This window comes from Scyliorhinus canicula, chromosome 17 (genome assembly GCF_902713615.1).
Source record: "Scyliorhinus canicula chromosome 17, sScyCan1.1, whole genome shotgun sequence".
In the NCBI taxonomy this organism is placed as follows: Eukaryota; Metazoa; Chordata; class Chondrichthyes; order Carcharhiniformes; family Scyliorhinidae; genus Scyliorhinus; species Scyliorhinus canicula.
This window is the reverse complement of record NC_052162.1, coordinates 88144922-88171734: the sequence shown is the minus strand read 5'-3', so window position 1 is coordinate 88171734 and position 26813 is coordinate 88144922. Positions and strand designations below refer to the sequence as shown.

At 47.2% G+C, this 26813-nt stretch overlaps 1 protein-coding gene across 13 annotated transcripts in view; it reads left to right on the top strand.

Moving 5' to 3' along the window:
- hdx (highly divergent homeobox) overlaps positions 1-26813 on the top strand; it is a 171648-nt gene that overhangs the window by 5719 nt on the left and 139116 nt on the right. The gene's annotated exons all lie outside the window — the stretch shown is intronic.

The window sequence follows — 26813 nt, the reverse complement described above, 5'->3', positions numbered from 1 at the left end:
CAGAGGAAAGCTTGGTCTACTCTGTTACATCAATGTGTCTTAGCCACAACCTCAACAGAGCAATCTCTTCATAGAATCATAGAATTTACAGTGCAGAAGGAGGCCATTCGACCCATCGAGTCTGTACTGACTCTTGGAAAGAGCACCCCACTTAACACTACATTTCCTGGAATATGGCGACTAGGGACTTTTCACAGTAACTTCATTGAAGCCTACTTGTGACAATAAGCGATAATTATAGGGGCTGGTTTAGCACAGGACTAACTAGCTGGCTTTTAAAGCAGACCAAGCCAGGCTAAATAGCGCGGGTTCAATTCCCGTACCAGCCTCCCTGAACAGGTGCCGGAATGTGGCGACTAGGGGCTTTTCACAGTAACTTCATTGAAGCCTACTTGTGACAATAAGCGATAATTATAGGGACTGGTTTAGCACAGGGCTAAATAGCTGGCTTTGAAATCAGACCAAGGCAGGCCAGCAGCACGGTTCAATTCCCGTACCAGCCTCCCCGAACAGGTGTCGGAAAGTGGCGACTAGGGGCTTTTCACAGTAACTTCATTTGAAGCCTATGTGTGACAATAAGCGATTTTCATTTTCATTTCATTTCATTTCCACCCTATCGCCGTAACCCTACAACCCCATCTAACCTAACGGCAATTTGGCATGGCCAATCCACCCAACCTGCACATCTTTGGACTGTGGGAGGAAAGCGGAGCACCTGGAGGAAACCCACGCAGACATGGGGAGAACGTGCAGACTCCGCACAGACAGTGACCCAAGCGAGAATCGAACCTGGGAACCTGGCGCTGTGAAGCCATAATGCTAAACACTATGCTACTGTGCTGCCCCTTCATCAATATAGTATTTTTTCTCTTTCCCACAACAAACATTCTTCTTGAGTGGTATTGCCCATTAGTGCCAGTTTAGAGAGAGTTTTAACTGCAGACCAAATATGCTCCCTAGAAACTAAATTGAGATTACCCAAACTTATTTCACATAGGACTGTTGCAATGAGACTTTCATCACAACCTTTTGGGCTGCATTTGAACTCAGCTCTCAAAAAGATTGCTGATCCATTGCACAACCTAGATCCATATAAAGTGGAGTTTTATCCACAATTTCAAAAATAAGAGTTCTCTAATGTAAGGGACAAATTTACGACAAGCAAAAAAAAAACGTGAATTAATTAGGCCACATGGTTTCATAAGGAACTGTGAGATGATGGGAAATGGGTTGAACGGTAATATAAATTGAGGCACCCAAGGAATAGTCTAGAGAGCTTCCAATTTAATTTCTGGCACAATTGAATAGTTTTTTCCTGCCTCGAAATTGATACTTTTGCTGGCTTCCCACCTTCCATCAACTTCAGCTCATGTAAAATTCTCCTGCCAAACACTCTCCACACTACATCGGGCTCACCAATCACCATTATTGATGTGTTACCTACTTTGGCACATGGTATCCTACTACCTCCAATTTGAAATTCTTATGCCCTTTGTAATTTGCAACAATTATCACCGCACCCCACCACACCTTCACAGCTCTGACGTTATTCATCCTCCTTCATATTTGCATTGACAGAATTTCTTATCTAAATCCCTCTGCTTCCCTATCCGCCTTTAGATTTATAATTAAAACTCACTTGCTTCATTTGCAGATAATATGTTCTTTGGATAACATCCTTTTTTTGCCTCATTATGCCTCTGCGATGTGTCTTTGAATATTTCTCTACGTTAAAGATGCTATATAAATATGTTGTGATTTGAAAGGAATAAGGAATTCTATTTTCAAAGAGGATAAATTCCAACATGGTCTTGGGTTGATAGACCTATTTTCATGTTGTTTTGCTGTGTAAACCCATGCCTACACCCCAGCATTGTGCCCTGATCAGTTCCAGCTCAATTGCTGGCAGATCATTCCTGGCCCATTGCATGCCATTTCCAAGCTCATAGAACAGTACAGCACAGAACAGGCCCTTCGGCCCTCGATGTTGTGCCGAACAATGATCACCCTACTTAAACCCACGTAACCCGTAGACCCATAACCCAACAATCCCCCCATTAACCTTACACTACGGGCAATTTAGCATGGCCAATCCACCTAACCCGCACATCTTTGGACTGTGGGAGGAAACCGGAGCACCCGGAGGAAACCCACGCACACACGGGGAGGACGTGCAGACTCCACACAGACAGTGACCCAGCCGGGAATCGAACCTGGGACCCTGGAGCTGTGAAGCATTGATGCTAACCACCATGCTACCGTGAGCTATCCACTTTTCTGGCTATTCTGGGCCTTGTTCGCACCTCAATGTTTTAAATTCAGCACAAAAAAGTATGAATTATGCCATGTTTCTATTTTTTCTTGGGGAACAGAAAGAGAATTGGGGAGCCAAACATGGGAACAATAGGAAAGAATACTATTAGCAGGTGGTGGTGAGAGAGCGGGGTCAAGGATAGAGAGGGGGAGAGAGATTGAGGGGTACAGGATGAGATAGCAGAATTGGGGAGGTAAAGGCAAAGAGATTGGTGTGAGAAAAGAGGGTCTGTGGGGGGGGAGGGGGGGGGGGAAGAGGGAAGAGACAGAGATTCTCCTTATACACTACCTTTATCAGAATGATGGGGGAAAAGGGAGAAAGAAAAACACACATTCACCCTTCTGGCCCGTTTAATCATTCAGTTAGATTATGACTAATCTGTAACTTAACTTTATAACACAGTGCAGTGCCCAGAACTGAATGCAGCACTCTAAGTGGTGTGAGGGAAGGAGGAGGAAGAGGGAGCAAAGTGCATATCATAATTACCTGTGGTGCTTAACTGTTAGAAATAGAAGCCCAGAAATAATGGGAAGTTTCCAGAAAAGGGCCAATTATGCTAATTTACTTTTTTTATTGGAAAATGTATTAGGTATTTGCCACTATTAACCAAACAGTAAGTCAAATCATTTCTTTTTCATGATGGCCTGAAACCTTTGAGCTCCGGGACGTCATAATTGGGGGCTTACCGCTAAAATCCATTGGGGAACTCGCCACCGAAAGTCCTCAAGTAAAGATTTCATAGCAATTTCCTGGGAGGTTCAAACTTTCATTGGGCAATTGTCGTGCATTGGGAACCATCTGAAAGCACAAGTTAAATTACAAACTTTGGATGGTTCTGACTGTCTTAAAAAAATATAGTAGAATTAAAACCACTCTTAACTTCTGGATAACTACAGTATTGGCTTTCCTCCACCCCTGACACACTTCCAACTGACCTCAACCCCCCTTCCCCATCCACCCAAACTGTAATGACTTAGACCAGGCCTTTGAGATTGGCCAATTGAAATTGGAAATGGCAGGATATTCTAGTCCCACTGAAGGTGACCCCCTCCGCCACGGTGTGTCCTTTGGCGGCGGAGCAACGTAAATGGCGATTAACTTCGGCGGGACCAAAAGATTCTGATAGTGCTCAATGGTGATTCACCTCTGCCACTGCAAAACCCACTGGGGGAGCTGTAGTGGTGGTGGGAGGGCGAATCCTGGCCCTGAATTTGGACTTTATTTTTGTCTTGGTCAGTAAAACTTCCTTTGTGGAAATTAGTGCGCACTGCATAGGTACAGGACCTGAGTATTATACCGTCTGTTCCATTTCTCACAAAGTATCAGTTCCATTCAGGGAAGCAAATAAAGAAGAAAGGAATTTCAAAGATTCACAAGGCTCTCGGAAACGCCTTCTCAACATCTATTTTCTGTCAAGCTGTCTTAAGTTTTTTCATGTTTCAGTGAATTTTTAAAATTCAATTACGGGGTGAGAGTGTCACTGGTGAGGCCAGCATTTGTTGTCCTTCCCTAGTTACCTTTCAGAAGGTGGTGGTGAGCTTCCTTTTTGAACTGCAGGAGTCCCTGAGTGTAGGTACACCCACTGTGCTGTTAGCATGGAAATTACAGGACTTTAACCGGGGATCTAAGGGGAGGCAGTGGCATAGTGGTATTATCGCTGTACTAGTAATCCAGAGACCCAGAGTTGTGACTGGGGATATGGGTTTAAATCCCACCATGGCAGATGGTGAGATTTAAATTCAAGAAAAACAAAATCTGAAATTTAAAGTCCAATTGTGATCCAGTTGAAATCATTGTCGATTGTCATAAAAACCCATCTGGTTCACTAATGTTCTTTAGGGAAGGAAATCTGTCATCCTTAGCTGGTCTGGTCTAGATGTGACTCCAAACACACAACATTGTGGTTGACTTTCAAATGCCCTCCGGGATGGGCAATAAATGCTGGCCCAACCAGCGATGACCACATCTCATGAACAAATAAAAAATATACATATATTTCCAAGTCAGGATGGTGAGTGGATTGGAGCAGAACCTCCAGGTGGCGGTGTTCCCATATATCTGCTGCTCTTGTAGATGGTATTGGATTGGTTTGGAAGATGCTGCCTAAGGAACCTTGGAGGATTTCCTGCAGTGCATCTTGTAGATGCTGTTTCTGTTCATTGGGAATGGAAGGAATAAATGTTTGCGAAGGGTAGCAATCAAGCGGGTTGCTTTGTCCTGGATGATGTTGAGCTTCTTGAGTTTTGTTGGCGCTGCACTCATTCAGGCAAGTGGAGAGTATTTCATTATACTCCTCATTTGTGCTTTTTAGATTGTTGACATTTTTTGGGGGTTGAGTTACTTGCTGCAGAATTCCTAGCCTTTGACCTGCACTGGTGACCACATTAATTATATGGCTGTTCAGTTCAGTTTCTGCTCAATAATAACCCCCAAGATCTTGTTAGTGAGGGATTCAGCAATGCTTATGTCATTGAATGTCATGCGGGCGATGGTTAGATCCTCTCTTGTAGGAGATGATCATTGCTTGGCACTTTTGTGGTGCGAATGCTACTTGCCTCTCGTCAACCCAAGCCTGGATATTGCCAGGACCTTGCTGCATTTGGACGTGAACATCTTCAGTATTGGAGGATTCGTGAATGGTGCTGAACATTGTGCAGTCATCTGCAAACATCCCAATTCTGACCTTATGATGGAAGAAATGTAACTGATGAAGTAGCTGAACATGGTTGGACCCAGCACATTATCCTGAGGAGCTCCTGCAATGATGTCCTGCAGTGAGATCGTAGTGAAGCAGTCTGGGATGAGTAACCGGCAGTGAGAATCTCAGTGAAGCAGTCTGGGAAGAATTTCCTGCAGTCAGTATCCCAGTGAATTAGTCTGGGAAGTGTATCCTGCAAGATAATATCATAGTGAAGCAGTCTGGGAAGAGTGTCCAGCAGTGAGAATCGCATTGAATCAGTCTAGGAATAGTATCCTGCAGTCAGTATCATAGTGAAGCAGTCTAGGAAGAGTATCCTGCAGTGTGAATCGTATTGAATCAGTCAGGGAAGAGTATCCTGCAGTGGGAAGAGTATCCTGCAGTGTGAATCGTATTGAATCAGTCTGGGAAGAGTATCCTGCAGTCAGCGCCACAGTGAAGCAGTCTGGGAAGAGTCTCCTGCAGTCAGTATCACAGTGAAGCAGTCTGGGAAGAGTATCCTGCAGTCAGTGTCACAGTGAAGCAGTCTGGGAAGAGTATCCTGCAGCCAGTATCACAGTGAAGCAGGCTTGGAAGTGTATCCTGCAGTCAGCATCACAGTGAAGCAGGCTTCGAAGTGTATCCTGCAGTCAATATCACAGTGAAATAGTCTGGGAAGAGTATCCTGCAGTCAGCATCACAGTGAAGCAGTCTGGGAAGAGTATCCTGCAGTCAGCGGCATGGTGAAGCAGTCTGGGAAGCGTATCCTGCAGTCAGTATCACAGTGAAGCATGCTTGGAAGAGTAACCTGCAGTCAGTATCACAGTGAAGCAATCTGGGAAGAGTATTCTGCCGTTAGTATCTGGGAAGAGTCTCTGCAGTCAGGGAAGAGCATCCTGCAGTCAGCATCATGGTGAAGCAGTCTGGGAAGAGTATCCTGCAGTCAGTATCATGGCAAACAGTCTGGGAAGAGTATCCTGCAGTCTGGGAAGAGTATCCTGCAGTCTGGGAAGAGTATCCTGCAGTCTGGGAAGAGTATCCTGCAGTCAGTATCACAGTGAAGCAGTGTGGGAAGAGTATCCTGCAGTCTGGGATTAGTATCCTGCAGTCAGTATCACAGTGAGGCAGTCTGGGAAGAGTATCCTGCGGTCAGTATCACAGTGAAGCAGTCTGGGAAGAGTATCCTGCAGTCAGCATCACAGTGAAGCAGTCTGGGAAGAGTATCCTGCAGTCAGCATCACAGTGAAGCAGGCTTGGAAAAGTATCCTGCAGTCAGCGCCACAGTGAAGCTGTCTGGGAATAGTATCCTGCAGTCAATATCACAGTGAAGCAGGCTTGGAAGAGTATCCTGCAGTCAGCATCACGGTGAAGCAGTCTGGGAAGAGTATCCTGCAGTCAATATCACAGTGAAGCAGTCTGGGAAGTGTATCCTGCGGTCAGTATCACAGTGAAGCAGTCTGGGAAGAATATCCTGCAGTCAGTATCACAGTGAAGCAGTCTGGGAAGAATATCCTGCAGCCAGTATCACAGTGAAGCAGTCTGGGAAGAATATCCTGCAGTCAGTATCACAGTGAAGCAGTCTGGGAAGAGTATCCTGCAGTCAGTATCACAGTGAAGCAGTCTGGGAAGAATATCCTGCAGTCAGTATCACAGTGAAGCAGTCTGGGAAGAATATCCTGCAGCCAGTATCACAGTGAAGCAGTCTGGGAAGAATATCCTGCAGTCAGTATCACAGTGAAGCAGTCTGGGAAGAGTATCCTGCAGTCAATATCACAGTGAAGCAGTCTGGGAAGTGTATCCTGCAGTCAATATCACAGTGAAGCAGTCTGGGAAGTGTATCCTGCGGTCAGTATCACAGTGAAGCAGTCTGGGAAGAATATCCTGCAGTCAGTATCACAGTGAAGCAGTCTGGGAAGAATATCCTGCAGCCAGTATCACAGTGAAGCAGTCTGGGAAGAATATCCTGCAGTCAGTATCACAGTGAAGCAGTCTGGGAAGAGTATCCTGCAGTCAATATCACAGTGAAGCAGTCTGGGAAGTGTATCCTGCAGTCAGCATCATGGTGAAGCAGTCTGGGAAGAGTATCCTGCAGTCAGTATCACAGTGAAATAGTCTGGGAAGAGTATCCTGCAGTCAGTATCACAGTGAAATAGTCTGGGAAGAGTATCCTGCGGTCAGCGCCACAGTGAAGCAGTCTGGGAAGAGTATCCTGCAGTCAGCATCATGGTGAAGCAGTCTGGGAAGAGTATCCTGCAGTCTGGGAAGAGTATCCTGCAGTCTGGTAAGAGTATCCTGCGGTCAGTATCATGGTGAAGCAGTCTGGGAAGAGTATCCTGCAGTCTGGGAAGAGTATCCTGCAGTCTGGGAAGAGTATCCTGCAGTCTGGGAAGAGTATCCTGCAGTCTGGTAAGAGTAACCTGCAGTCAGTATCACAGTGAAGCAGTCTGGGAAGAGTATCCTGCAGTCAGTATCATGGTGAAGCAGTCTGGGAAGAGTATCCTGCAGTCAGTATCATGGTGAAGCAGTCTGGGAAGAGTATCCTGCAGTCTGGTAAGAGTAACCTGCAGTCAGTATCACAGTGAAGCAGTCTGGGAAGAGTATCCTGCAGTCAGCATCATGGTGAAGCAGTCTGGGAAGAGTATCCTGCAGTCTGGGAAGAGTATCCTGCAGTCAATATCACAGTGAAGCAGTCTGGGAAGAGTAACCTGCAATCAGTAAGTGGGAAGTGTATCCTGCAGTCAGCATCATGGTGAAGCAGTCTGGGGAGAGTATCCTGCAGTCAGCATCATGGTGAATCTGTCTGGGAAGAGTATCCGGCAGTCAGTATCTGGGAAGAGCTGTTGAGCCAGCGTGTTCGGTTTTGTGAAAAAATCTGCAGTGATGTGACAGAAAAGTGGTAAGCTGATTGGCTGGTGAGGGACTGATATTAGGAACTGTCTAACTAACCAAAACTTAAATGACTAAAAAAGACAACAGTTAGGGAACAAAGCTGTGAGGATGAAAGAGATGTGAATCTGAAAGCAGAACCAGAAATTCAAAAGAGCTGATTGGGTGAGTATAATTATTACACATTATATAATGTGTAATAACAAGAAGTAGAGAAGAAGGGCTCTAGTTTATATTAGGCACTACTAGTTAATATTTGATATTAAAAGAATAAATTTAATTTAAGGGTAAGACATGGCAGTAGATCTCCAAGCTATGGTCTGCTCTTCTTGCTCCATGTGGAAGACCAGGAACGTTACCTAGGACCAGCAGGTGTGCAGGATGTGTCTCCAGTTGCAGCTCCCAGAAACCCGGGATTCTGACCACCACCACCACTGGTTGATGAATCAGTACTCCTTGATGTTGAACACAGCTTGGAGGAAGCACTGAGGGTGGCAAGGGCGCAGAATGTACTCTGGCTGGGGGACTTCAAGAGGGACTCAGTAGTACCAGTACACACCAAACTGGCTGGGTGCTGAAGGACATAGCTGCTGGACTGGTGGTGAGGGAACTATGTGGTTTTGCCAATGCTCTGTGCATTTCAGCAGAACATTCTTAGTCTAATACTCCAACCCTTTTGCCATAATTTTAACTATTTCCCTTCCTGTTTGCATGCGTGTTAACTTTATAAGATTAGTGTATAAGGGCACCAGTATCCAAATGTTTATTAGTCTCACTATCAAAGTGAGTAATTTCTCGCTTATCTGCATTATGTCCAATTACTTAACAGGTCTTTATCCTTTTATAGCCTTTTTGGGAAAGAAAGTTGTGATATGGACTTTGTAGTAATCCACGGGAGGCAGGAGTTGCGTCACCACACCAATATTTATTTACAATAACGATATTACAGGAGCAGCTACAAACAGTGCTGCTAGCAGTCCAGTCAACTTAAGACTGGCTCACAAAGCCTACACAGGGAGTTGTTGGGTTACAGGTATAGGGTGGATACGTGGGTTTGAGTAGGGTGATCATTTGCTCGGCACAACATCGAGGGCCGAAGGGCCTGTTCTGTGCTGTACTGTTCTATGTTCTATATATGGGCCCCCTCAATGAGCTATCATTGAGGGAGCTCATACTCCAATTGGCCAACCAATAAAGCCAATTGGAGTTCATTACACCCCCCCCCCCCCAGGTCCAAGGAATTCCTGCCAGCTGGCATTCCTCTGAGCTTCTTCCTGCTCCTCATGTCAGGGTCTGTCACCTCTGTGTCGTCCGCCGGGTCATTCTCCGAAGTGGGCGGGGTGTACCTTATAGGTGCCCTTCTTTTCCTTGATGACCTCCTTGGAAGTTGTTCTTCCTCCTCCTCAGGGAGAGGTGTCGCGGCGGCCTAGTCGAATGTGTCCATCTCCGACTCTGACGACTGGATCTGGAGAAATTGCTCGGGGCTGGGGTGTGGGTATCCTTTCCGTCTGGTCTATCCCAGCTTGAGGCGGTCCTGCTTCGCCTGCCTCCAGGTGTGGTTCCGCTGCCCTTATTTGGTCTAGGTGTTTCTTCAGCACCTTACCTCCTATCGAAACCTCATAGGATTATGGGCCCTGTTTGGGACTCTACCGTGCCTTTGACCGACGTTGGTCCATTCCTATAATTCTTGACCCAAACCGGTGCCCCCACCTGGAAATGTCTCTGCTGCCGACTATTATCATGCCCCCTGCGTTGGGCCTCCTGTTGTTTCTCCACTTTCCGCTTTAAATTTGGGAAAAGGAGACTCGGCCTCGTTCGCAGCCGCCTTCCCATTAAGAGTTCAGCTGGCGGTATGCCCGTTGTGGAATGTGGTGTGGTCCTGTAATCAAACAGCCAGCGGGAGAGCTTTGTGTCCATTGATGCTGCCGGCTGCTTCTTGAGTCCCGCTTTAAGTGCCTGGACCGCTCTCTCTGCCAGGCCGTTGGTCGCTGGATGGTAAGGGGCCGTTTTGATGTGACGGACTCTGTTTTCCTTCAGGAATTTTCCAAATTCCCCACTTGTGAATGCCGTTCCGTTGTCCGACACCAATACCTCCGGAAGTCCATGTGTTGCAAACGAGGCCCTGAGGTTTTCAATTGTCGATGCTGTGCTTGCCGTGTTTACCCGGTGGACGTCCAACCATTTGGAGTGGGCGTCCACTATCACCAAAAACATTGAGCCCATGAAAGGGCCGGCGTGGTCAATATGCAGGTGGGTCCACGGTCTGCCTGGCCATTCCCACGGGTGCAATGGCGCTACTGGTGGCACTCTTTGCCTCTGTTGGCACTCCTGGCACCGACGTACCAAGGCTGCTATGTCTGTGTCCAAACCTGGCCACCAAACGTAGCTTTGAGCTAGCATCTTCATTTTAGACACCCCTGGGTGTCCGTGATGTAACTTAGTTAAGATTGCCTGACGGCCCTGAGCTGGGACTATTACCCGGGCTCCCCATAATAGGATACCGTCGTATACGGTCATGTGGTCTCTTCTGCTCCAGTATGGGTGCATCTGGGGCTCCACTGGTCTTTCCAGTTCCCCTGTTAGCAGTAAATGCTTCATCTTGGCTAAAACTGGGTCTTTTTGCGTCCACAACGGAATATGTTGTGCGTCTACTGGTAGGGTGTCCAAAAAATTTAGAGTCATTGCTGTCTCCTCTACTTTTGGTATTTGCGGCGGAGTGTCCGGGAGGGGAAGTCTGCTCCAAGCATCTGCATTTGCTACTCGCGTTCCCGGTCTGTGCTCCAGAACGTATCTATACGCCGCCAGTAGCAACGCCCAGCGTTGGATTCTAGCTGATGCAATCGGGGGTATTGACTTGTCTTCTTTTAATAACCCTAATAACGGCTTATGGTCCGTCACTATGGTGAATTTCCGCCCGTACAGATACTGGTGAATTTTTTTACTGCGAATATCACCGCCAGTCCTTCCTTCTCGATTTGGGCGTACTTCCTCTCAGCCAGCGCCAAGGTCCTCGAAGCATAGGCTATTGGCCATTCTTCCCCATTCCTTCCTCTATGGGCTAAGACGGCTCCTACCCCGTAGGGGGATGCATCACAAGTAACCACCAACTCCTTCCTTGGGTCATAATGCTCTAGGACATTTTCGGATGACAGCTGTTCCTTAATGTCCCTAAATGCTCGGTTTTGGCGGGCGGACCATTTCCATTCTTGCCCCTTTTTTAGTAGCTGGTGGAGGGGTTCTAGGATGGACGCCCTATTTTCAATAAATTTTCCATAATAGGTTACCAACCCTAGAAATTATCGTAACTCCTGGACCGTGGTGGGAGCTGGGGCTTCTTTTATTGCCCTTACTCTGTCTTCTAATGGGTGTAAGCCTGAGTCGTCTACTTTATATCCCAGGTACGTCACTTGTGGGGCCAGAAAAACACATTTTTCCCTTTTTAGCCGTACGCCTGCCTTTGCGAAACCCCATGAGCACTTCCTCCAGGTTCCTTAAGTGTTCCCTGTTTGTCCTACCCGTGATTAAGACATCGTCCAAATAAATCACCACCTGCGGTAGTCCCTGCAGAATATTTTCCATCGTACGCTGGAATATAGCGCAGGCTGATGACACTCCGAAAGGTAGCCTAGTATAACGAAAAAGGCCCTTTAGGGTGTTGATCGTAGCGAACTTCTGGGAGTCCTTGTCCAGTTTTAACTGCAGGTAGGCGTGGCTCATGTCCAGTTTCGTGAACAAAAGCCCACCTGCCAATTTGGCATATAGGTCGTCTATTTTCGGGATTGGGTATTTGTCCAGCAGTGCGTATTTGTTTACCGTCTGTTTGAAATCTCCACAGAGACGTATCGAGCCGTCTGGCTTCAAAATTGGTACCACCGGCCCAGCCCATTCCGAGAACTGTACTGGTCTGATAATGCCGTCGCGCCGTAACCTTTCTATTTCGTCATCTACTTTCTTCCTTAATGCAAAAGGTACCAGCCTGGCCTTACAAAATTTCGGAAGGGCTTCTGGGTCCACGTGCAAAGTTGCTTTGGCGCCGATGATTTCCCCCAAACCTTCCTGGAAGACCTCTGGGTATTTTTGGAGTACTCCACTCAACTGGCCGCTTCCCTTATGGAAAATTTTCATCCAATCTAATTTGAGGTCTTTCAGCCAGTTTCGTCCAATTAAGCTCGGTCCGGAGCCCTCTACTATCGTCAACGGTAATCTGAGCAATTGTTTCTCATATTCCATGGGTACATGAGTCGTGCCTAGAACTTCCAGGGGTTCACCCGTGTAGGTTTTAAGTTTCGTCAATGTTTTTGTTAGGGTTAGTGGCTGGAGTCCATCTTTGATTTTTCTAAATGCTGCCACTCCCATTACTCATACGGCCGCACCAGTGTCTATTTCCATTATTGTCAGCCGCCCGTTCACCCATGGGGTAATCTTAATGGGTTCTGCTTTCTTTGTTGCAATATTATATAATTGTTCCCCTTCGGAGGAGGATGGGGCGTCTGGGTTGTGTACTTCCCTGTGTCCCCACCTGCTATTCCTCTTTTGCCACCTCCCTCTAGGGTTTCTGTCACTGTTACCCCACTCTATCTGGTGCGAGAAACAGTCCTTCTCTGTTGGGGGAGCCTCAGCCAGTACTTCCCTCTGTCTCCAGTTAGTCCTGGCAGACTTGGGGGCAGTTCTGGGGTTTTCCTTTTTCCCTCTATTCCTCATGTTTTTCCTGAGAGCAGCTATCTGGTAGCAGGACCCGTTGTGGTAGTCCCTCTCACAGGTATCTACCTCCATTGGCGTGCCCTGTAGTTCCTGCGCCCCACTTGCTGCCTTTTCTAGGGACAGTGCGAGCTGTAACGCCTGCCTGCAGTCTAGCTCCGTTTCCGCCACCAGGCGTTTCTGTATTGTGAGGTCATTTATACCACAGACTAACCGGTCCCGAAGCATTTCATTTAGCGTCGGACCGAACTCACATTTTTCGTCCGTCAGTATATCATTTGCCCGGACGAAGTAACACATTCTCTCCACATACTGGGACCAGTCCTCAATAACCAGGTCGAATGCCTCTAACCTCCCAAAAAACGGCATTTTTAAAATGGCAAGGCTTACCCTCCGAGTGCAGCAGCTGGTCTCCGCAAAATTCTTAGTTTACCTCATCGCCGCTGTAGTAATCCACGGGAGGCAGGAGTTCCGTCACCACACCAATATTTATTTACAATAACGATATTACAGGAGCAGCTACAAACAGTGCTGCTAGCAGTCCAGTCAACTTAAGACTGGCTCACAAAGCCTACACAGGTGATTATATGGGTCCCCTCAATGAGCTATCATTGAGGGAGCTCATACTCCAATTGGCCAACCAATAAAGCCAATTGGAGTTCATTAAAGACTTGTTATTTTGGGATTACTTTGTGGATTTGTGTCGGATGGAGAAAGTGAGAGAAAGCGAAGAAAAGGCAAATGTCCTTCCTGTGTATTTCCTTTGTTTCTATTTCGCTTGATTTATTTTTATTGTTTTCGCCCATGAGCTCATTTAAGCAAGGAGTTTCAAAGTTGAAGCACCCTGCTTGCCAGGGCAGTGTGTTCCCCAGTTTGTATTTTGGAGAGAGAAACCAGACTTCTTGGCGTCGAGTGGATCTTGGGAACCAAGTTTAGAGAGAGTTGGATTGATTTGGTTAACTCGCAACCGTTGGATTGACCATAACAGTGATCTGCCTGACAACAGTCAGTAATTGGTTTCTGCGTGATACTTTCTGAGTGAATTTTGCAGAAGTGTTTAGAACTTGGAAGTGAAAGGATCTCTCTCTTTCTCGCTAAATTGAAAGAGCTGCTCTATTGTTCTGAAAGCAGTGAGTGCCTGACACATCCTTTGCTGTGAACCTGAAATAATGCAGAGAAAGTAGACAACCTTGCCAGGAAAAAACATCTCAAGCCTGAACTGTGGAAAGACATTGCACTGGGATGACATTCAGTCATCAGAGATCCTGATCCTTTTATTTTTTTCTTTCCCTGTCCACTACCCTTCCTCCTTCGTTGTTTGTCTGTGTGCAGAGAGGTGATTTGGCAGGGTGGGGGAGGGGGGTGTTGGGAAATTGGTTGTAAATAGTCTGCTTAATTATTGTACTGTACATAATAAAAGGCAGCTTGTGTTTTAAAGTTACAAACCTAGTGATTGTAGTTTATTGGGCTCAACCAAGGTCCTCGGAAATCTAATACCACCTGTGTTGCGGCTCCATATTAAGTGGGGCTGAAATTGACCATGCACTCGCCCTGGGTGTTACACATTTCTCGTAGTTTGATGTTCACAGATCGTTCAGCCCAATTGTTCCCTGCCTGTGCCAACGGATGGATGCGTTTGTTTATTGTCACGTGTACCGAGGTACAGTGAAAAGTATTTTTGTGTGAGCAGCTCAAACAGATCATTAAGTACATGAAAAGAAAAAGAAAATACATAATAGGGCAACACAAGGTACACAATGTAAATACATAGACACTGGCACCGGGTGAAGCATACAGGAATAGTATTAATCAGGTCAGTCCATAAGAAGTTGTTCTAGAGTGTGGTACAGCGGGGAAGAAGCTGTTTGCATAAAGCCCCAATTAGCTCTGTCTTTCCTCTAACTTATCAGTTCTGTTATCATTTTTGTTTGAACTCTATCCTTTTTGTAATACGGAGACCAGAGTTCTGCATAGGATTTCAATTGTAGGCTCTGTAAACAGAGAGAAACAATTTGCGTTTCTTCAGTTTGTTCAAGAATAAGTTAACTTTTTTAAAGCAAAAAAGTCTCCAATTTGTATTTTGTTGATAATTAGACCATTTATGTTTTCTAACTATTGAAACCTGAGATGATAGAAGTAAGTGAGAGAAGCCAATAGACTGATCAAGATTTTTTACAGAAACTGATCAATAGCCTAGTGCAAGGCTGGTTTCACCCCTCGTGTTGTAGTCATAATCAATCGAAGAAGAAGACCATGTGGCCCATCATTGAAACATCTGACACGTTGATTCAGGGAAACTGTTTCCCAGTATGCCATCTTTTAAACATTTCCATCTAGCTTAATCCTGTTGAAGTGGTTCCTGCTTGATGACTTGGCACAGGGGAAGTACAATTGAATTTAGACTTGGAATTCAGTCTTTCTAAATTATGTTTTCATCATATTCAAGCATCATTTCACATACAATTGTCAAGCACACTGGTTCCCATCCCCCATAGCAATAAGGAGTGGTTGGAGTGGACCTTTCTGCAACTCTGCGCTTCTGGAGCCGGTAATGTACTGTTGAAGCCAACAAACTGCTGAAATGTAAGTGTGAGTGGACGTAGAATGCAAAGATGGTCAGTAGAAATTTAGGAACAGGGATAAGCCATTCAACCCCTTCAGCTTGTTTCTCCATTCAATTAGATATTGGCTGACTGTATCTTAACTTGATTTAGTCAGCCTGGTTTCATCTCATTCAATACTCTTGCCTAATAAAAATCTATAATTTTCAGTTTTGAAATGTTTAGCTGACACACAACCTCAGCTTTTTGGGGTAAGAGAGAGGAACATAAGAAATGGACATCCGGTAGCGGCTATGGTGTGAGCGGTGGTACACAAGGCAGCTCCTGCTTGAAGGCACAGGAAAGAGCTCCTTTTACCCGATATTGAGTGGAATTTTGTTGAAAAGGTGTAGGTGAAAGTCGGAGGAGTAGTTTCCCCCAGGAGTGATATGTCCACTGGTTACTAAGAAGACGGTGAGAGACCTGGCCAAAGAGTTAGAGGAAACCTGTGGCACAGCAGCCAGTGTAAGGATGGCTGAGGGGGAAGACTGGTGCAACGTGGAAAGCCCCAGATGGAGCGGTTGATGGCTTTTATGAAGGAAGAGTTCCACCAACAGAGGAAGGAAATGCAGGGGGATCGCTTGAAGGCCATCGAAGGAGCAGTGGCACGCCTGAATAGTTCGATGGAATGGGTGGAGAAGTGTTTGGAGGCGCCAGTGTCGCAGATTCGGAAGATCGAAGGAGTGATCTTGGACCACAGCAATGATGTGGTGGCCCTGGATGGCTCCCTTATCTAGAGAGAACACAGAGCTGGGGAGCTGCCACGGGCAGTGATCATGAGACTCCACAAATTTATGCAGAAAGAGAAGATTTGGCGTCGGCTAGGGAGAAGTGTACCTGTGAGTGGGAAGGGAACAAGGTCTGAATTTAGCAGGACATTGGAGCCAAGTTGGCAGGGCCGGCTCAAGGTACCGGCAACTCGGGCAGTCGCCCGGGGCATCATGTGCTAGGGGGTGCCATCAAGTCTATGTCTATGTATTTGCATTATGTACTTCTGTATGTCCTATGTGTTTCATGGTACAGGTGACAATAAATCAAATCTAATTAATTCAGTGGCCGAAAGGTTGTAAGATTCTAAGGACGATCTGCGCATTTGCAACATGTTGCCTCCGCTTGATGGCAGCTACGCATGCTCAGTAGCTGCCCACGCGCAGCCCGGAGTCACGTGGGATGCTCCTTCAGCCCCGGCCCCGCCCCCTGTGCGGCTGCCATGTTGATTGGCCTCGGCCACCTGCCGGTCTGGTTCAGCCGCTGGCGGCTGCTCAGTGTCTGTGTGAGGCAGTGGCTTCACGGACGGTCCTCGGCGGGAGGAGGGCCGCCGAGGGGAGCAGGAAAAGGCTATCCGCAGCGGGGAAAGGTGATGGAGCGCAGCGCTGGAGGCCTTTAAAATTGGCACTTGTAAGGGCGCCGAAGTTCAGCTTGCCCGGGGCGCCAGCAACCCTAGGGCCGCTGCTGCAAGTTGGTGAAGCGGTGGGCAGGATTCAGCAAGGTCAAGGCTGTGCTGTATCGGCGGCAGATCAGGTTCATAGAATTTTTTTACAGTGCAGAAGGAGGCCATTCGGCCCATCGTGTCCGCACCGGCTCCCGGAAAGAGCACCCCACCCAAGGTTAACACCTCCACCCTATCCCCATAACCCAGCAACCCCACCTAACACCAAGGGACACTAAGGGCAATTTATCATGGCCAATCCACCCAACCTGCACATCTTTGGACTGTGGGAGGAAACCGGAGCACCCAGAGGAAACCCACGCACACACGGGGAGGATGTGCAGACTCCGCACAGACAGTGACCCAAGCCGGAATCGAACCTGGGACCCTGGAGCTGTGAAGCCATTGTGCCACCCACAATGCTACCGTGCTTTACCCGGCAAAATTATGGGTGACGTTCGAAGGCTGGGCCTCAGAAGTGGCCGAAGACTTCATTAAGAAGCATAAACTGGGGGAAAACTGAGTGGACAATGTTTGGGAATCAGGGTAATGGCACTTTGTGATGGTTGGGAACATGTTTGAAGTGGGGATAGGGATTGGGGAGTTTTGTCCTTTTTTGGATTTGCTGTTTGCTGTTGGGATGGTAAGGGGTTATAGGGGTAAAGAGCTTATGTGGGCATGGATATTTCCATCCCCCCCTCCTGTTTTATGGGACTTTGTATTTAGCATTTGTTTGTTTGCTTTTAGGGGAGGCGGCCTGGAGTTCAGGAGGAGCCTTTGTTTGGTTAGTGGAGGGTAAGGTCAGCAGGGAGCCTTCTTCCTTGAACTGCGGAGTGAGGGGAGGGGGAGGGGAGGTCATTGGCCTTTGGGCAGGGGCTGCCATGCTGGCAAGTAATGCTGGGAAACGGAAGTGAGGTGGTGGGGGAACAGGCCGACCTGGGTGGCCTGTGCAGAGGTAGTTGTGACATGGCAGGGGGTGAGAGATGGCATGGTCAGGGGCGGAGAAGGGGGCCATTGGGGATGGGCTAGGGTGGAGTTAAGTGGGGAGATGAAATGAAAAATGAAATGAAATGAAAATTGCTTATTGTCACGAGTAGGCTTCAATGAAGTTACTGTGAAAAGCCCCTAGTCGCCACATTCCGGCGCCTGTCCGGGGAGGCTGGTACGGGAATTGAACCGTGCTGCTGGCCTGCCTTGATCTGCTTTAAAAGCCAGCGATTTAGCCCAGTGCTGAACCAGCCCCTATGATCGTGGGTGTTCGTGCACCTCAGGAGCTTGAAAGCGGGGGTCATTTTTCTGCAGGAGACACACATCCGCGTGAAGGACCAGGTTAGGTTAAGGAAGGGGTGGGTTGGGCAGGTTTTCCACTCTGGGTTTGATTTGAAATTGAGGGCAGTGGCAAGTTTAATGAGCAAAGAAATGGGATTTGTGAGTGCAAAGCAGGTGAGGGATTTGAGTGGGAGATATGTGATTGAGGTATTGGAAGGGACACCGCACCGATGGTGTTGGTAAATGTGTATGCCCAAATTGGGATGATTGAGGGGGGTTGCTGGCAGCGATTATGGATTTGGCCACGCACCAGTTGATCATGGGAAGAGAATTTAACTGTGATCTGGTGCTGAGGGTGGATAGGTCGAGCCCCAGGTCGATGGGTAGGGTATGAATGGCAAGGGAGCTGGGGGGGGGGGGGGGGGGGGGGGGAGGTTTATGGAGAGGATGGGTATGGTGGATCCATGGTGCTTTCAAAACAGGGGGAAGGGGGTATTCCTTCCTTTCACACGTCCATAAGGTGTACTCGAGGATTGATTACTTTGTAGTGAGCTTCGAGATTTTGGTTAGGGTGGAGGGGGCAAAATATGCGGGGATAATTATCTCTGATCATGCGCCCCACTGGCTGGAGATTTGGTTTAGATCGGGACAAGAGCAAAGGCCAGGGTGAAGGTTTGACTCTGGGTTGGTGGCGGATGGAGGCGGCGATTAAGGAGTATGTGGAGTTGAATCAGAATGGGGAGGTCAGCGGCCATTTTTTGGGAAGCACTGAAGGCAGTGGTCCGGGGGAAATTATTTTGTTTAAGGCTTGTGTGGATAGGGAAAGGAGGTAGGAACATGACGCCTAGTGAGCAAGATAGTGGAGGTGCACAAAAGGTGTATTCGAGGGTGCCCACTATGGAGGGATTGGCTAAAAGTTGCAGGGGCAGTTTGACAACTGGGAGGGCGGTAGGGCAACTGCATAGGGCAAGAGGGGTGTAATATGAGTACGGGGAGAAGGTGAGCCGCATGCTGCGGAGGCAGGCCACGTCCCGGGAAATATTGAAGACACCAGCTGCGAATGTGGTGTCGGAGTCGGGAGGGTTCAGGGAGTGCTAGGGACTGTACGAGGTGGACCCAGGGGGAGAGGAGGGGGGCATGGGGCGGTTTCTGGATGAGCTGGAATTTCCTCAGGTGGAGGATGTAAAGAGGCAGGCGTTGGAAGAGCCCCTGGGGCTGAGAGTATGAAGTCGGGGAAGGCCCCAGGGCCGGATGGGTATCCGGCGGAATTTTATAAGGAATTTCCCGACTAAATTTCTAAGGAATTTGCGATGGACCTGACATCACATCTGTTAGGGACGTTTAATGAAGTGCTGGAGAAGGGGGCGCTGCGGAGCTGATGACGCAGGCAGTAATCACGCTAATCCCAAAAAAGGGGAAGAACCCGGTGGAATGTGGGTCGTATAGGCCCATATCACTATTGAACACGTAAGTACTGGCTACATTGTTGGTGGGGAAGATGGAGGATTGTGTCCCGGGGGTGTTGCAGAAGATCTAACAGGCTTCATGAAGGGCAGTAATATAAGACGGCTGTTGAATGTAGCAATGAATCCGTCGGGGCTCTGAAACTGGAGGTGGTGGTGTCCAGGGATGCAGGAAGGCATTTGATCAGGTGGAGTGGCGGTACTTGTTCGAGGTTTTGGGAAGGTTTGCTATTGGGCAAGATTTGTGGCACGGGTGCGGTTGCTGTAAGTGGCACCAAGGGTGAGTGTGAGGACGAATAATATGAGTTTGTGAAGCTTTGACTTACACAGGGGTGCCTGCTGTCGCCATTATTGTATGTGCAGGCCACTGAGCTGTTGGCAATGGCTCTTAGGGGTCAGTAGAGTGGTAGGGATTATGAGGGGACAGAGGGAGCATTGGGTGTCGCTCAGCCGATGACCCATTGCTGTATGTTTCCAGGCCCCCTCCCCTACAATACATTTGCAAAAAAAAAGGAACTTAAGAAATACGAGCAAAAGTAGGCTATTCAACCCTTCGAGCCCACTCCGCATTCAGAGAGATCATGGCTGATCTTCTACTTCAACACCATTTTCCTGCATTATTCCCCATGCCTTGATGTTTTTGATATGTAGAAGTTTAGCCATCTCAGTCTTGAACGTACTCAACAACTGAGCCTGTACAGCCCTCTTCAGCAGAGAATTCCAAAGATGGTCCAGATTTCCACTACTCTTTGTGTGCAGAAATACCCCCCTGACATCACTTCTGATGAGCTCCAGCCTTAAGGTGGAGCTCTTCGGTTCTGCGCTCCCCCCAGCAGAGCTAATATTGTCCTTCTCTCCACCATATCAACTCCTTCAGTCATCTTAGACATCTCAATCATACCATCCTTAATCTGTATCTTTGAGGAATTGCAAACCTACTCTGTGCAATGTTTCCTCTTAATTTAACCTTTAGCCCTGGTATAATTTCAGTTAATCTATTGTGTTACAATTGTGAGGTGTATTGAGATTTTTAACTGTAATCAAGATACTTTATGATTGTATCTTTTTGTTTATAAGATGATTATATTGTGGGACTGTAATTTTAAATGTAGGGTACCGGTGAAAGGGTCTTGTGACCATTCAACCTGAATGGTTTAACTGTTGGAGATCTGAGGAAGATTCCTTTTTTTTTATTGAGAGGGAGGTGCAAGATACTTACGCTTGAGTGACAATGCCAGCAGGTGTTGAGTAGAACATGAATAGAACATAGAACATTTCTCAAAATACCAGAAAGGTGTTCTATCTATTAAATTGTAATCCATGGTGCTGTAAACTATCCCTTCAATTCCAATATGAAAGAGAGTAGGGATTAAAGATAACTGTAGAATTGCTAATTAATGTGTTTTCCATTACCATGGAGAAGAAAGTAGAGGAAGTTTTTAGAGATCAGGTTACAGCTTTTCTGTAAACACAGATAGAGAGAAGTTGCAGTTTTATTAAACCATTGGAAACTGGGAACTGTTTGCGATAAGAACTGTAATTCTGTGGAGAGTGCAATGCATGATAAGTAAAAAATAGGCATTTATTTCTATACTTTAATGTGTAAGCTGCCTGAACAAGTAAGGTGTTCGGTGGCATTTTTAATCATTTAATACATTAAATGTGAAATCTTGACCTGTTTTCTTTCAACTGTCAACTGGAAGTTCAAATTTTTAAAGTTACTGGTCTCTATAGTAATCAGAGCAGCTGTAACCCATACAGGTCAGCATATCCTTCCTGAGGGGCGGTGTCTAGAACTGGTCTAATCAGAACTTTATTTAACTACCCCTCCCTATTGAGATGAAAGCAATTTGAGATGTGAAGTGATACATTTAGGAAGGAAGAACAAGGAAAAACAAATTAAACAAAGGATACAATTCTTAAGGAGATGCAGAAGCAGAGGGGCATGGGGAATGTGTGCACTAATAGTTGAAGGTGACAAGATAGGCTGAGAAAGTGGGTAACAAGTCACACTGGATCCTGGGCATTATAAATTGGAATTACAGAGTACAAGAGTAAGGAAACTAGGTGAACCTTTATAAAACATTGATTAGACCTCAGCTAGAGTATTGTGGTCTATTCTGGGCATCACATTACTGGAAAGATGTAGGAGAGTAGCTTCGGAAATGAGAGACTTATGTGGATAGATTGCCGAAGTTGGGGTAGTTTCTTGAGAAGAGATGATTCTGGGATGATTTAATTGAGGTGAAGGAGAAACTGTTCCCATCAATGGAATAGTCCAGAACTAATTTAAGGTAATTGACACAAAGGGCAATGCAACATGAGCAAAAACTGTTTCGCACAGCTGGAGGATAGGATCTGGAATGCAGTGCACGAGTATGTGAAGGCACATTCAATTGTGACATTCAGAATTGGATCATTATTTGTAGCGAGGAAATTTGAAGGGTATGGGAAAAATGCAGGGGATGAGCTGAACAGCTCTTACAGAGCACAAACTGACATTACAGGCCAAAAGGCCTCCTTCTACTCTATAATCATTCTGTGATATTCCATTTGCCTTTTCCAATTTATTTTGTATCCATACATTGGTTTTAATGATTTTATTTTTGTACTTGACTCCAAAATATCTCTGCTGCTCCATTGTTCCTAGCTTCCAACCATTTGGAAAATGCTCTTGATCTAGTTTTCTTAGGTCCAAAGTGAATGGTCCTATATTCCTCCCCATTGATTTCTCTGGATCATAATTTTCCTCATTCACAATCGATCATTGCCCCATTGTAACATCCTACTTCATGCTAGTAACTGTGCCACCTAGTTTAGTTTCAGTAGCTAAGGTGGATCTGCGATTCTCTTCCTTTATCTAAGTAACATATAGTTCTTGCACTTTAAATTGCGCTCTCGCTGTAGCATTTTTTCCCTCAAATTTTATTTGAAACGTGAATTGGAAAATATTAGCATGTATAACAAAGATTTAAAATCCTTCAAAGTTTTCCAAATGGTGCAATTTAAGATTAAAACCTTCTGATGCGTGCGATGGGGATTTGCAGTACAGATGTCTCGAGAGAATTGCTTTTGAGTTTGATTGAGCTGGTGCTTGAGGTGAGATGGACATAATGGAAAAGTGGTTTCAGCTGAGATATAAGGGGAGGAGAGATGAAGGAATGCAGTCCCAGGCAAAAGTGAAAAGCTGCAGCCAGAATTGCAGGGGAATGAGAAATCTGATGTCTGTCAGAGAAAAGTCAATATCATTTTATATTCAATCATTTAAATAATCCTTCATTGTTCTGGCAGTGGAACTGCGAACGCAGGGGCTGGTTTAGCACACTGGGCTAAATCACTGGCTTTGAAAGCAGACCAAGACAGGCCAGCAGCACGGTTCAATTCCCGTACCAGCCTCCCCGAACAGGCGGCGGTGACTAGGGGCTTTTCACAGTAACTTCATTTGAAGCCTACTTGTGACAATATGCGATTTTCATTTCATTTCATGCTGCCAGCCAGACTCTGTACTTTGAAAAACAAGGTAATCTTGTGGCTCAAACCAAACAAATTGAAGAACTTGCTAATTTGCAGCTGGTGAAAAATGTGAAAATTTAAAATACCTTTGTAACTGTTGAGGTAAAGATTGTTTCAAAAACTGAAGAACCTTGTATGTATGTAGCTGGAGGCAGTACTAAAGTAGTAAGGGGCAGCACGGTAGCATTGTGGATAGCGCAATTGTTTCACAGCTCCAGGGTCCCAGGTTCGATTCCGGCTTGGGTCACTGTCTGTGCGGAGTCTGCACATCCTCCCCATGTGTGCGTGGGTTTCCTCCGGGTGCTCCGGTTTCCTCCCACAGTCCAAAGATGTGCAGGTTAGGTGGATTGGCCATGATAAATTGCCCTTAGTGACCAAAATTGCCCATAGTGTTAGATGGGGTTACTGGGTTATGGGGTTTGGGTGGAGGTGTTGACCTTGGGTAGGGTGCTCTTTCCAAGAGCCGGTGCAGACACGATGGGCCGAATGGCCTCCTTCTGCACTGTAAATTCTATGAATTCCAGTTGGCCCTTGTTTTTCTGAAGTTGAAGAGTAACAGCTTATGAGGTGATTTTGCTTAGTAATTAAAGAACAAGACCAGGTCATTTGGCCCAACTGGATTATGCTGGTATAATGCTCCACACAAGCTTCCTCGCACCCTATTTCATCTAACGCTATCAATCCAGCAAGGTTTCATATACTGTCCTCAGAGGGAGTGTGCTGAGAATATACTGACACCTGGACTATCTGCTGCTGGATCCACGATATGCTGTTCTTTATTCACGTGGGTGGTTCAGGAGTCCTAACTGCCATCTGCCTTCAAACCTTTAAATTTCACTGGTACGATTATCATCAACAAGGCACACTTGTACAAACCCTCTCTCCCTTGGGTCACAGCAGACCTGATGGTGTAACTTTCCAGAGTTTCTTTTCAACCAACCAGCCCCTGACATTCCAATTCACAGATTGGCAACTTCTGTGAAAACGCATTTAATGTCTCCGAGCTATTAACAGAACGTTCCAAGTTTGAATCCTTTTTAGCCAGCTCCACAGTACCTTCCAAACGCTCCTGTCTCCTTTCCTGCCAGACAAAGCAACTGACCTCTTTCTGAGTTTGATTTGTTTCTTCTTACAAGAATTGTGTTCCTCTTTCTTCCACTATCTACTTTCTGTTTATGTCTGCATTTGTACACTGATTACCCTCGCCCTCCACCTCCTCTGCATATAGCCTTCCTTTGTTTTGCAGCACTCCATTCCGTTCCCCAGCCACATGGCCTCATCTTCTTCCGGTTGGCACTGCTTTCAGGTGCTATGGACTGGTATTTCTTATTATCCAAGAAAATTACAATTGATCCAAATTCTGAAAAGTCTTTTTCAACTATCCTTAAAAATAATATACAGATTCCACAGACCTTTTAAAGAAACTACAAGTTCTTACTGTTCTGCTTCCAGATCAAAGTTTGTTGCACAAGCATTAGGCTTCACCTTAGCATTCATCTGTCTCATCTCCTTATTACCTCAGCAGATAAGCAGCAAATGACCAGCATCTGATAGCCTGAATAACTGATCATCCAGTACAAAATGATTTCATTTGACACCAATCATCTAGTTCTATTGATCAACGTTTGCTAATCCTGACAGTTTTCATACGTTGCATGCTTGACCAGCTAAATTTGACTCCGAATTTGCACAACAACTAACTGATCGAAGTTACTTCAAAGCAGGCTTTGCTTACTAGTTGCAGTCCGAAAGACGTTGTTCACGTTTGCTGAAACAGGCCGTTGGGAAGACCCTTTGTTACTGGGTCTTCCTAGCTACCAGTCCAAGCAAATCCTGGCAGATTAACTTTAAGTTCCAGCTGGTGACAAGACAATCGGGCAATAAATGCGGCTGCCATCCATGGATATTAACACAATAGAAAAGCATTGTAAGGAATGAAATTAATGAGGTTAAAAATCCCCGTGCATTTTCACATCTTGCATGCGTGAGTTGTGCACACTGTGAAATGCACTGGGATGAAAGAGCTGTAAAATGATTAACCTTAAATGGTTGGTGTCAGCTGTGACCATTCGGACTTGGAACAACAGGTATTTCATTTTCTGGGGACCGGGTTAGCTCACTTGGCTAGATAGCTGGTTAATGATGCAGAGCATGGCCAGCACTTAGATAGAACAGTACAGCACAGAACAGGCCCTTCGGCCCTCGATGTTGTGCCGAGCAATGATCACCCTACTCAAACCCTATACCCGTAACCCAACAACGGGCAATTTAGCATGGCCAATCCACCTAACCCGCACATCTTTGGACTGTGGGAGGAAACCGGAGCACCGGAGGAAACCCACGCACACACGGGGAGGACGTGCAGACTCCGCACAGACAGTGACCCAGCCGGAAACCGAACCTGGGACCCTGGAGCTGTGAAGCATTTATGCTAACCACCATGCTACCGTGCTGATCAAGTTCCTATACCCTTGCCTCTCCCTCACCTTGAGGTGTGGTGATCCTCAGGTTAAATCACCACCAGTCAGTTTTCCCCCTCAAGAGGAAAGCAGCCTATGGTCACCTGGGACTTTGGCGAATTTACCTTGCTTTATCTTTATGTCATTATCTGATTTAATACGTTTAGGCATTTGTTTCAGGGAAAGCAAGGTCAGGGGAAAGAAGTCACTGGCAATTTACACAGCTATGGATTCATGGCATGATCAGGACCTTGCGATAGTAGGATTTGAACTCGCTTTCTGTAGATCAGGGGTTTCCAACCTGGGGTCCCATGAACCCAGGGAGTCCATGGGGAAACTCCGAGGAGATCCGGGAGAGGAGACGCACATTTTTGAAATTTGGAGAAACGCTGCAGAGCTGTTTGTCCGATCAGAGTCTAACTTCTGAAGAAACCAGCCTCTGATTGGATAAGCATGGAAAGCAGTGATGGGAAGCGAGGGCCTCCGAATGGAACTTGGAGTGGAAACTGAGCATGGGGTGGGAGGCTGAGATAGTCTAGGTGTGTGTGCGAGCAGAGAGGTGTGTGTGCGAGCAGAGAGGTGTGTGTGCGAGCAGAGAGGTGTGTGTGCGGGAGGAGAAAGTGTGTGTGCGGGAGGAGAAAGTGTGTGGGTGGGAGGAGAAAGCGTGTGGTGGAAGGAGAAAGCGTGTGGGGTGAGGAGAAAGCGTGTGGGGGGGGAGGAGAAAGCGTGTGGGGGGGGAGGAGAAAGCGTGTGGGGGGAGGAGAAAGCGTGTGGGGGGGAGGAGAAAGCATGTGGGGGGGGAGGAGAAAGCGTGTGGGGGGGAGGGGACAGCGTGTGGGGGGGAGGAGACAGCGTGTGGGGGGGGAGGAGAAAGCGTGTGGGGGGGAGGAGACAGCGTGTGGGGGGGAGGAGACAGCGTGTGGGGGGGAGGAGACAGCGTGTGGGGGGAGGAGACAGCGTGTGGGGGGGAGGAGAAAGCGTGGGGGGGGAGGAGAAAGCGTGTGGGGGGAGGAGAAAGCGTGTGGGGGGAGGAGAAAGCGTGTGGGGGGAGGAGAAAGCGTGTGGGGGGGAGGAGAAAGCGTGTGGGGGGAGGAGAAAGCGTGTGGGGGGGAGTGAAATAGCGTGTGGGGGAGGGGAGAGAAAGGCGTAGTGGGTGGGGAGGAGGAAGCGTGTGGGGGGAGGAGAAAGCGTGTGGGGGGGGAGGAGAAAGCGTGTGGGGGAGGAGAAGCGTGGGGGGTGAGGAGAAGCTGGTGGGGTGGGGAGGAGAAAGCGTGTGGGGGGAGGAGAAAGCGTGTGGGGGGGAGGAGAAAGCGTGTGGGGGGGGGAGGAGAAAGCGTGGTGGGGGGGAGGAGAAGCGGTGTGGGGGGAATGAGAAAGCGTGTGGGGGGGGAGAGGAGAAAGCGTGTGGGGGGGGAGGAGAAAGCGGTGGGGGGGGAGGAGAAAGCTGTTGGGGGGGGAGTGGGGGGGGTGGGGGGGGGGAGGAGAAAGCGTGTGGTGGGGGGGGG